This window comes from Gekko japonicus, unplaced genomic scaffold (assembly GCF_001447785.1).
Source record: "Gekko japonicus isolate JY-2015 unplaced genomic scaffold, Gekko_japonicus_V1.1 scaffold1487, whole genome shotgun sequence".
Taxonomy (NCBI): domain Eukaryota; kingdom Metazoa; phylum Chordata; class Lepidosauria; order Squamata; family Gekkonidae; genus Gekko; species Gekko japonicus.
The window spans coordinates 438,902-450,799 of NW_015161996.1; positions in this window are offsets into that span (position 1 = coordinate 438,902).

Sequence of the window (11,898 nt, forward strand, 5' to 3'; positions counted from 1 at the left end):
ACCTTGTACGAAGCTTAAAAGTTTTGTTAGTTGGATTGCCTGATAATATAGTAATAACTTTGGGTATGCTAGTCCTCCCAACTTGGGGGGTTTGCATAAGGTGTCAAAGTTCAGCCTTGCCTTCTTGTCATTCCAAATAAAATTATTTAAAAGTGTTTGCCATTGTTTAAAATTGATTCAGAAATAGTGATAGGTAATGTTCTAAATAAAAACATAAATCTGGGGAGAATAAAGGACTTCACTAGATCTAATTTCTCAGCCCATATTAATGACTTCCAATTTTTAATAGACGTTCTGACATCTGGTAATAATTTACCATAGTTAGCTTGGAATAAATCTTGAAGTCTCAAAGGTACCTGGATGCCTAAGTATGACCAGTACTTGACAATCCATTTAAACTGGAAGTGTTGCTTAATATACTGAGCTGTTTCTTCATCTAAGCAGTGTTCCCTCTAAGCTGAGTTAGTGTGAGCTAGCTCACAGTTTTTTAGCCTCCAGCTCACAAATTTTTGTCTTCACTCAGGAAGGATGGCTCCAGAGCAAACTAATTTATGCAGTAGCCAAATCGCTTGCTCACAACTTTAATGCCGGTAGCTCAAAAAGCAGATTTTTTGCTCAAAAGACTCCACAGCTTAGAGGGAACATTGCATCTAAGTATATTGGGTAAATTTCTGATTTTTTTTAATTAACCTGAAGCCCTGATAATTTTTTAAAAACACTTTAAATGGCGTTGATTTTTTCCAAAGATTTTAAGGGATCAATCAAATACAGTGCCACATTGACTGCAAAAAGTGAGATCTTAAAGATTTTACCATTGATATATGAACCTCTGATACCTGGGTCTTCAATTTGAAAATCAGGACTCTAAAATTAAACCCAGATTTAAACATCTTCAGACTAGTTAAGCTGGATCACCACACAAGTGACTGGGACAGATTATTGGACCGTTAACTATTATGTCTGAGGATCACCCATGACGTGATAGAAGTCATGAGTAGACAAGAACTACCACAGCTCATTAGAAAATGTTTGAGAGACTTTAACTACGAGAGCACATCGATTAGAGCCCGCAGAATGTGCTCAGCCTTTTCAGTAGGCATTCAGCCTCCAACAACGGTGCCAAACTACTTATCTAAGTCTTCTAAAGTATAGAAGGGCATTCATGCTAGCGTGCCTGAATACCCTACCTTCAACTGTGATGTCAGAAAAAAAAAAACCTGTGATGTCAGGAAGATTCAATGGGATTTCATACTTAGATCAACTCTGTAATTGCGGCAGCAGTAAAATTGACTCTGTGGATCATATTTTGCTTGATTGTCCCAAATTTTCAGCTCTAAGAGATGAACTGATCTCCCCTTTATGTAATCAGGACTTCCCCTCTCCAGAAGCAAAAAAATCATCCCGGTTATTTAGAGATGAAGACAAACAAACTACTCTGCATGTGGCAAAATTTCTAGCAGCTGTTGTCAAATCACATAACCTTTGCAGTAGCAACCTTTAAAATCTTCCTTGTTTTTCTGTGGAACGAGGTTTATTGTGGGATGAGGGTTTGCTGTTTATGACTCTGGTTGCAAAGACTATAGTAATGACTATAAATAAAGATATCTGGGTCTAGGTGAATCACTGATGCAAATAGCTCAATGAATATTGCTAAAAGCAAGGGGGAGAGAGGATATCCATGATGAGTTTTTCTTTGCAGAGGAAAGTAATTTGATGGGTAGCTGTTAGAACACTAGGCTTTGGGGAGGCATACATAGTCTTGATTGTTCTTTGGCACTTTGATAAACACATCCTTGTCTGACACCTTTGCCAACTAGAAACTAGCCTGTTTCTCTGCATTCTGTCCAAACTGTATCCCCTTGTCCAGAGTATAGGTCGAGCATCAAAACAATCATTGTAGATTTGCAATATGATTTCTAGTGCCTCTTCCAGATGTTGTGGCTTACCAGTTTCTTTTAAAATCAACCATAGCTTTTCGTGATCCACACAGTCAAAAACTTTGCTTTTAACACAAGCTGATTTTCATCTGAAATTCTCTTGTTTGCTCCAGTAATCAGTGTAGATTTGCAATATGATTTCTAGTGTCTCTTCCATTTCTGAATCCAGCTTAAACATCTGCCATTTCTCATTCTATATGTAGTAATAATCCTTGTTGTAAGATTTTTGAACGTCACTTTATTTGCAAGAGAATACAGTGGTCTGGGAGTTGTTGCAGTCTTAATGTCTCCCTTTTTTTGGACCTGAAAGGTATATTGAGTATCTCCAATCTGCGGGCCATTATTTTGTTTTGGAGGTAGAGTTTTCTGATGAATTTGAGAGCAACATGCTTTTTATTTTTACAACTTGAGCAATGCGGCAGGGTTGCCAACTTTGGAATTGGACCCTCCACCTGTCCATTTAGTTCTGCAGCATTAAATGGTGATAATTGCAGGTGGAACTGTACCTGCTTCTCTAGGGTTATCAACTTCACTTTGGTAGATTCCTGGAGATTAGTGGGGTGGTGCTTGGGAGGGGAGAGATCTCAGCAGGGATGTGATGTCATAGAGCCTGCACTCCTAAATTGCCATTTCGTCCAGGGGGCCTGGACATCAGTTGTACTTTCAGGGGAACTCCAGATCCCACCTTGATGTTGGCAACTCTACATTCTGATACAGATGTTGCCTCTAAGAGGCCAAGCAGATGCTGGCAAGAGACAGGCAGGTGATGAGGCTCAGCTATAGAGCCACGAGTGACACCCATGCTTTTCAAGGTCCTGAAGGAGGTGATAGGAAGTCTCTTGTCTCTGAAGAATAATCTGTGGTGGGTACATGTACAACCTATTTAATTCAAGGAGCAATAACAAATAAATATTTTCAAATTAAAGAACTGAGAGAGTTCACATCTATGACAGTGTGATCCCACCTTGTGACACTTGCATTTATGACAATAACAATCAACCAGCTTCAAAAGACATCATATTTGGAACAATAATTAAGCATATACAACAGCCAGCATGTAACAATTCAGGCCTGTTGTATTTGAGCAGACCAGGGTCTCCGTCTTTATGACTTGTGTTTAGCCAGTCCCTTGAAGACACACCAACTTGCAGCTGTGCTCTGCATTGGGATGTCTTCTGTTCTTTACAGGAGTTTCCGGTATCCCTAAAATATTAATATATAGTTTCATAGAAAGGATTGCTCTTGAGGCGAGAGTGCTTCATCCTACAGCTTTCAGGCCTTCCAATCCCTCAGGGAAAACTGCACCTTTTTTTCACTTATAAGGAATACCCCAACTCTTTAACTCCTTCTAGTGGACTCAAAGTTACATTCTCCCCTACTAAAATACTGTCGCCCCAACAGAGGTGACATATTTAGAATTTAGTAACAAAGTCTTTGAATTTTCTAGGAACCTTTCTAACTCTGCTAGTTCTCCTAAGCAAAGGTGTTGAAGAACTTACTGGACATTCAGCTCCACTTCCTGTTTGTCCATCATCTTCATCAACAACACTCTCATAGAAATCTGCAGGGTAATCTTCAGGTGCATCCTCTAAACTGCTCTGTACCCAACCACCTGTTCCACTTGTAGTTTGAGGGTCACTAGGCATTGGTTTTGGTGAGTCAAACCACTCAGGTGGATTGAGAGACGAGTGTGCCATGCTGTGCTGTGCAGCATCATTACTCTGATTAAGGAACCTATCATTAGAAATCATGCTACAGTCCAGACTCCCATCAGAGCATGCAGAAAGGAAACCACGTTGATGCAACATGCCTCTGTGAAGAGTCCTCTCAGGACCATCTCCAGATTCAGGCTTTACTACATATACAGGCAAGTCATTAGGCATCTGTTTTACTATTATATGTACCTGAGGTTCCCATCGATCAGATAATTTGTGTTTGCTTCGTGACATCTTAATGAGCATCCCATCTTTTTTGTTGGCTGCTTGTATCTTAGAAGCCTCTTGAGTAGCTAATTCATAAGCATGTTTTAATCTTCTTCTTCAATCCCGTATGTATTGGTAATGAGACATTTTCCTATGGTTCTATTGCTTTAGCCAAAAACATATATCTATAGGTAAAATTGGTTGTCTGCCAAACATTAGGAAATAGGGTGACTCACCAGTAGTGTGATTGCGGGTGCAGTTGTATGTATGTACCAGTGGCTTAACGTGTTTTCACCGTTCTTGTTTTTATGATCTTTCAGCATGCCAAGCATTGACAATAATGTCCTGTTGAATCATTCTACAGGCTTTCCCCTAGGATGGTAAGGAGTGGTCCTGGATTTAGTGCCACGTAAATTACGTAGCTCTTCTATAAGTTCAGACTCAAAACTAGCTCCTTGATCACTGTGCACTCTTTGTGGGAATCCATAATGGCTAATAAAGTTCTCCCACAGGACACTGGCAACAGTTTTCGCTGTCTGATCCTTGGTTGGATATGCTTGAGTGTATTTGCTGAAATGGTCTGTGACCACTAAAATATTCCTAGTGTCTTTCTCATCTGGTTCCAGTGTTAAGAAATAAATGTATGCAAGTTCCATTGGGGCATAAACCTTAATATTTACTAAGAAAGCTGCCCTTTCTGCTTTAGCCTTATGCTTAATGCATCTTTCACATGTTCTACACTTCTTTTCAACATCTGTAAACATTCTGGGCCAGTAAAATCTGTTTCTGGCTAGCTTCAGTATGTGTTCCACTCCCAAGTATCCAACTTCATCATATATTCTTTGCAGTGCATGAGCTCTGTGAGTGTATGGAACCATCAGCTAATAATTTCACCCTTTTTAATGAACTAGTGAATATGGTACTCCATCTCTCAGATGTAACTGGTTCTATTTCTGTCAGCAATAACTTAGCTTTGGGAGCTATTCTTTGTTTCTCTCCCCTATTAAGAGGGTTACCATGCTCCAATAACTGAATAATCTGCAACAGGTGACAATCAGGTCTTTGGAGTTTCTTCCACTCATTATGATGATGATGCGCTGGTAGGCTAGGAGTTCCCAATAATACACTAGGATCTTCACATTCTGGTGGAATAACATCCTCATCGCAGTCTAAAATTTCTATCAATGCCATTGTTCTATTGTCCCGTTCTTCTTCACTGCCATTAGGAGTTTGTGCCAGCAAACATACATTCCTTGACTGGCAAATGGCCTTACATTCTGCTTGAGATATTAGGTCTGTACTTTCCGCATCAGGCTTGGTTCTTGTTAGCAAATCAGCTACCCTTTCCATGAATTTTTGTTCCTCTCTATCATCCCATATAGGTTCATGAGGTCGACCTATCTGCATCACAGTATAATCTTCCTGCTTTGTAACTAATGTCAAAATCATATGAAACTAAAGCAGCTAACCATCTATGAGAAGTGGCACCCAATTTTGCAGTGGTTCAAATGTAAAGTTATTATCAGTGACTACTCCGAACTTTGCCCCATATCATGAAACTTTTCTGCTATGGCCCATTTGAGGGCCAAAAATTCAAGCTTATGCACTGGATATCTCCTCTCACTGGAACTCAAAGCCCTACTTGCATAGGCCATGACTCAGTTTTTCTCCTCTTCAACCTGATAAAGAGCTGCCTCAAGCCCTGTAAGGCTAGCATCAGTATATAAAACATATGGTAACTTCCAGGTTCAAATCCCAATACCAGAGTAGTTGTTAATTTAGTTTTAAGCTCATCAAAAGCTCTCTGACACTCATCTGTCCACTGGTTTTCCAAACAGGGTGAAAATCTACCCTTTTTACCATTCATTTTTCCCCATGATATAAGTATATTTAGGGGTTTAGCCAATGTTGCATGCTGTTTTACAAATATTTTATAGTACCCAGAGAAACCCAGAAAAGACAAGTTCTGTAATGGTTTGTGGTCTGGGCCAATCTTTCATTGTTGAAATCTTCTCTGGATCTGGACAAATTCCTTCTTTTGAAATGATATGACCAAAGTACCTGACAGAAGTTTGAAAGAATTTGCATTTCGAAGGTGATAACTTGAGTCCATTGTTCACAATCCTCTGTAGTACAGCTATAAGTCTCCCCTCATGTTCTTCCACTATTTTAGAGAAAACAGCAACATCATCCAAAAATGCTACCACTCCTGTCAAATTTATGCCACTCATACATTTTTCCATCATATGCTGGAATGTTGGTGGACCATTAGTGAGATTTTGGGGCATCTTATGGGACTGCCAGTTGCCTAGTGGAGTAGTGAAGGCTGTTTTGGGTCTATCTTGTTCTTCTAACACAACCTGAAAATATCCACTTTTAAGATCCAATGTAGAAAAAACACTCAACTCCTTGTAAAGCTGAGGTTACGTTAGCAAATTGTGATTTTACCCTATATCTCTATAATTTGGACTGGTCACCATTACTTCAATTTCTTCCTTATTGGGAGTAACTCTCATCTACCCTTTGGTTTCTCCTGGTTTCATGATAATTGGTTTGTTTTCAGCTACCTTAATAGCTCTCTCTGTAGCTTGCTGCTGTATTCTTCTTGTTGCATTAAATTCAGCATAAGCTGTGGCCCACTCAGCAGCTACTTTCAACTTCTTAGGGAAATATAACCTCATATTCCGATGATCTAACCAACTTAAAACATTGGTCCCTGCAGTTACTGGTACAGCTGCTTTAGGCACTTGGTCAGGAGAGACAAGAGGAAGAACCTGGTGTGTCTGGTCACTTTCACAGTGGTGTCTATCCCCAACTAAGTAAGTAACTAAGTAACTAAGTAAGTAAGTGTGGAGCTGCGGTGGCTCAAGTGGTTAAGACGCTGAACTGCAGGCTGTGGAAGGTCGGTAGTTCAGCAGTTCGAGACCCGAGTGTGCCGCATGACGGAGTGAGCTCCTGTCTCTAGTTCCAGCTCCTGTCAGCCTAGCAGTTCGAAAGCAAGAAATTGCAAGTAGATAAACAGGTACAACTTCAGTGGGAAGGTAACAGCGTTCTGTGCGCCTTGGTGTTTAGTCATGCTAGCCACATGACCACAGAAATGTCTTCGGACAGCGCTGGCTCTTCAGCTTTGAAACGGAGATGAGCACCGCAACCCTAGAGTCGGATTCGACTGGCTTTCGAGCAAGGGAACCTTTACCTAAGTCAAGTAGTATATCACACACAGTTATCACCTGAGAGGAGAGGGAGAATTATTGGAATCTGAGTTGCAGTGTAAACACCTTGACTCTGTGATGAGTCTTCCTGGCATCTGTGGAATTAATGAAGTCACCTGTGCTGTATTTCACTTTTCAACATAATGCTTTACGGCAGCTTTACAGCAACTCTGCAGGATGGTGAGTCTGCAATAATAGGACTTCTTTGAGTTGTAGCCAGTTTGCTGTTGTTATATAAAGGAACTGGAGGGAGGGCTGAAAAGGACGAGCTACGGTTGACGGGGATCGGGTAGTAATGTTTTTTGTGTGGAGTCTACATTTTCTTGTGGCTCTTCCTGACAATTTTATAAAGGAGGAGTTCCTAGTTAAACACCAAAGTGTCTCATCTTCACTGTGTGGTGCTCCCACAACACTCTTGTCCCTGTCCATTTTTACTTCCACAAAACAAAGCAGACCTGCTAAACCTATCACTTTTCCTGAGCAACACAGTGCATGATGCAAAAGCAACCATCAGCCATTAGCAAATAGGGATGGGTATGAACCACATTTTTGTGCTTCAGTTCAGTTTATGGTTCATGGCTGAACCATGAACCGAACCACAAACCCATATGAACTGGGAGGATGGTTCGTGAACTGACCTGGTTTGTATCAGTTCATGATCCATTTAAACCCCTGCTTTCTGCTCCCCGCAGCTTTTCATGGGAAGCAGAAAGCAGGGTTTAAAATGGCTCCAAGCCATTTAAACCAAACGAGTGATGGGGAGCTCTCTGCCAATTGGCTGTTTTTCATAACTGCCATGAACTGCACAAAAATTTGTAGAAGTTCATGGTAGTTCTTCAGATCATGTACATTGCTTTGTGAACCACAGACCTTTGTCTCTTTAAATCCCTTCTTCAAGCCAAGCTGACATGGCAGTGGGGGACTTGGGGAACACATTTAAATTTAGTGGCATTCTCTGAGGCCCTGTCCCATGGCCCCACCTACCAGCTTGGAGAAGGCAATTGTCTCTTTAAATCCCTTCTCCAAGCCAAACTGACTGGCATGGGGGTGTGGGGGGTTGGAAAACACATTTAAAGTTGTTTTCTTTCAACCTCTCCCTTTCCCCCTCCCTCCCTCTGTTCCTATTTATTTGCTTTCTTTCCACCTCTCTCTCTCTTTCCCCCTTCCTTCTTCCCGCCTCCATCTATTTGCTATCCTTCCACATTTTCCCAGCACGATTCATGGCATGAGGCTAAATCTGCTTCCATTCCTAGATTAGAACTGAAATCACTAAATTTTCTGAAACATGGCGAAACCCCAAGTGTGTTACCCAATACAAATTGGCACACCATGTGTGATCAGCAGGCATCAGTCAGACCATCTGGTTTCATCTTGCTGGGCTTTGCAGTTTCTTGTTCCTTTCACACAGGCAAGTCACATACTATGTCTACACAGCTGGGAATCTATTATCAATGATCTCTTGAATGATAAACAAGCTTCCTTTGCTGTACATGTCCTGGTGATTTGAGAAATATTTTTAACATTACAATCACTTATTGAATCATCAGTGTGAAACTGAAAGAAAAAAACCCTAATGCATTCTTTGGAAACCATTTGAATCCCAATGTGAATGGTGTATGACTTCTTAGTAGCAGGCAAAAACAGTTAAGTTTGTATTGGCTTTGTGTCAATATCAGTGGGCAAAACACTACAGTTCAGTCAAAGGCCCATAACAAGACTCAGCATCCTTTAAGAATTCAACAGCTAAATGACATCAGAATTAAGAGTGAGCGACTGACAAAGAGACAGTATAAGAAAGCCCATGTGCAATGTTCCCTCTAAGCTGTGGAGTCTTCTGAGCAAAAATTCTACTTTGTGAGCTACTGGCATTAAAGTTGTGAGCAAGCAATTTGGCTACTGCATGAATTTGTCTGCTCTGGAGCCCGCCTTCCTGAGCTAAGACAAAAATGTGTGAGCCAGAGGCTAAAAAACTGTGAGCTAGTTCACCCTAGCTCAACTTAGAGGAAACACTGCCCATGTGTATTACTGAAAGTATAGAACTTAACATTACTGAGAATTGACATGTTGAGCATGAACTGTTGCAGGTACTTAAGCAGCCCACTTTAGGTCTCACAGTAAGGGGTACCCTGCATGATTGTTTTAGGGCACCGACATAAAGCTGTGCATGTTTTGTACTTGGATCACTGGCAACTGTTTACCTCTATAGTTTCCCTTTCTGTAAAGGGTCCATAGGAAGCCCTTGAATCCCATAAAAATCTTTGCCCACAAATCCACTCATGTATTTTATTCTGGCATTCCAACGACCCCTCTAATATACCTTAACCTAAAGATTTTATTTTCTTTTTTTTAATAAAGCCATATTGGTTCCAAACTGAGAGCCATTTTGCTCCAGAGTCATAGGTTCCAGACCCTTGACCTATAAACTGTATTGGTAACCAATGAGTCTCCATTCTGCATCTATTTGAGGCAGTTGTTTGGAATGCGGTTTCCAAAACTGGCTGAAACTAAAGAGCAGCATGGCGTGTTTCATTAAGGAAGTTATACTCCTGTTTGTTTAAAGTTTCCACTCGGCTCCGAAAGCATTTTAGCATGTATATAATATAATGTTTTACATTAAAACATGGAAAAGAACCTCAAAGCTCAACATTCCAACAGCTGGTTTGTGTGGGTTTTGGATGCAGCATTCCAAGGAGTAGCGATTCATGGGGTGGCTTGCTGGGAATATCCCAACAGTGCTATTGAGAGGGGAAGGGGATGGAGCAGCACTCTTACTGGATGGTACTGGTGGCAATGCTACTGGGGCCTCAGCACTGCTGATAGGGTTGCCAGCCCCGAGGTGGGAGTGGGGAAGCTCCGCCTCCAACTGCCACCACCTGTGGCAACATCCCTGGCATGATGACAGCACACAGAAATGACGTCATCACACTGGGGACGTTGTTCGTGCTGATGTCGCCCCCCCACTCCCAGAGAGCTCCCTCCCACCCCCACAGGTGAGAGAAGAGGACCTGACAACCCTAGCTGCTGAGCAGCTAGTAGAACCTGGTGTGATGATATCATGTGTTCCATTAGCCAATCAGTAGCTGTGTGCCTGCATGATGTTGCAGCTGTGACCTCAGCAGAGAGAGGTTGCCTATAAGGATGGACACAAACCAGCTCACAAGCCAAAATTCGGCACAAACTTGGGCCCTTATACCCCTGAACATTTACCGGACTTTTGGCTGGTTACGTTTGGCTGTTCAGAGCCATTTAAACCTAACAGCTGAGTGGTGTGGAGTCTGCAAGTGAGCTATTAGGTTTAAATAGCTGTGAGTCATTTCACTGTTGGGTTTTGCTTTCCCCTGCTTCGAAGGGGGGGGGAGTGAAACTGACCAGTGAAATGGCTGCCAGCCATTTAAACCTAATAGCTGATGGGTGGACCCACCCTGCTGTTAGGTTTAAATGGCAATGGCGTCCCAGCCACGGCTGTGGCTTGCCATGGCTGGGAGAAAGGTGGAACCCAGCTTGCCGGACTGGCTTGGTTTGGGTGGGGGTCTTTTGGCTCAGTTCAGTTTGGAGTTCAATTTGGGGGCTACCCCAAACTCTGAACCAGTTTTTTTTTTAGGTTCGTGCTCATCCTAGTTGGCTATAAAATCTTGGATTAATAAAGCCTGGGAGTCAGCGAAACTCTCTAAACTGACAGAGTTGTTAAGATTAAGAGACAGCCAAGTTCATTGGCCCTAGTTTTTAGTTATTTTGAAATCTTTCTTTGATTTTTTTTGGAAAAGATAACTCCATTTAGATTTTGATATTTTCAGCTGAGCAACATTTTTGTAATACAGTGTGAATGAGTGCAAATGAAATTTTTATTGTACCAGTGGAAGCAGTTTGGTTTTAGTATTACAATTATGTATAGTTCACTTGTCACTGAGATATGTTAAAACATATTTTCGTTTATTGTCCGCTATTTTTACTAAAAATGGAAAAGGGCAAGGGTTATGATGAACCATACCATTTGCTCTTTAACTTGTCCCATGGACTTATAGAAATGCAAATAAGATCTGTGCATTTATGTGACTCTATTTACTGAGTTTAATATAATATATATCAAAATAATGTTAAAATTATGCAAAAAACTGTTTATTTTTATGGTGATTGAAAATATAATTGGTGAATACATAAGTATCATATAACGTTTACAAAAGAAACGAGCAAAATAGTATGATGTTTCAATGTAAAAACCTGATCTTTCCCCCCTTCTAAATGCTTATTTAGAGCCAGTTTGGTGTAGTGGTTAAGTGTGCGGACTCTAATCTGGGAGAACCGGGTTTGTGTCCCCACTCCTCCACTTGCACCTGCTGATATGACCTTGGGTCAGTCACAAGCTCTGGCACAGCTGTCCTTGAAAAAGAGTAGTTTGTGTCAGAGTTCTCTCAGCCCCACCCACCTCACCGGGTGTCTGTTGTGGGGAGGGGAAGGGAAAGGAGTTTGTAAGCCGCTCTGAGACTCTGAGTGAAGGGCGGGGTATAAATCCAATCTCTTCTCTTCTTTTCTACATTCTTATCACAAAACCTTCAGTACTGAATGTAGATTCAATGTTTTTCCTTTGGGCCTGTTCTTTCTGTGTCTCTCTATGCTCACTAAAAGAGAGAAGGTTGGCAAGAAGCAAGGAGGTGAGGGACAGCTGGTTTGGGGGGGGGAGAAGCTATTAACTATGGAGGTGCAACTGAAATTTGCCAGGGTGGGATCCCACTCTGTTTAGCAATTATCTGAGATGGAAGGTGGTAGTTTGCCAGCAAACCACTGTCTGAGCTGCCACTGCTTTGCACCCCATTTCGTTTGCTTCAGCTG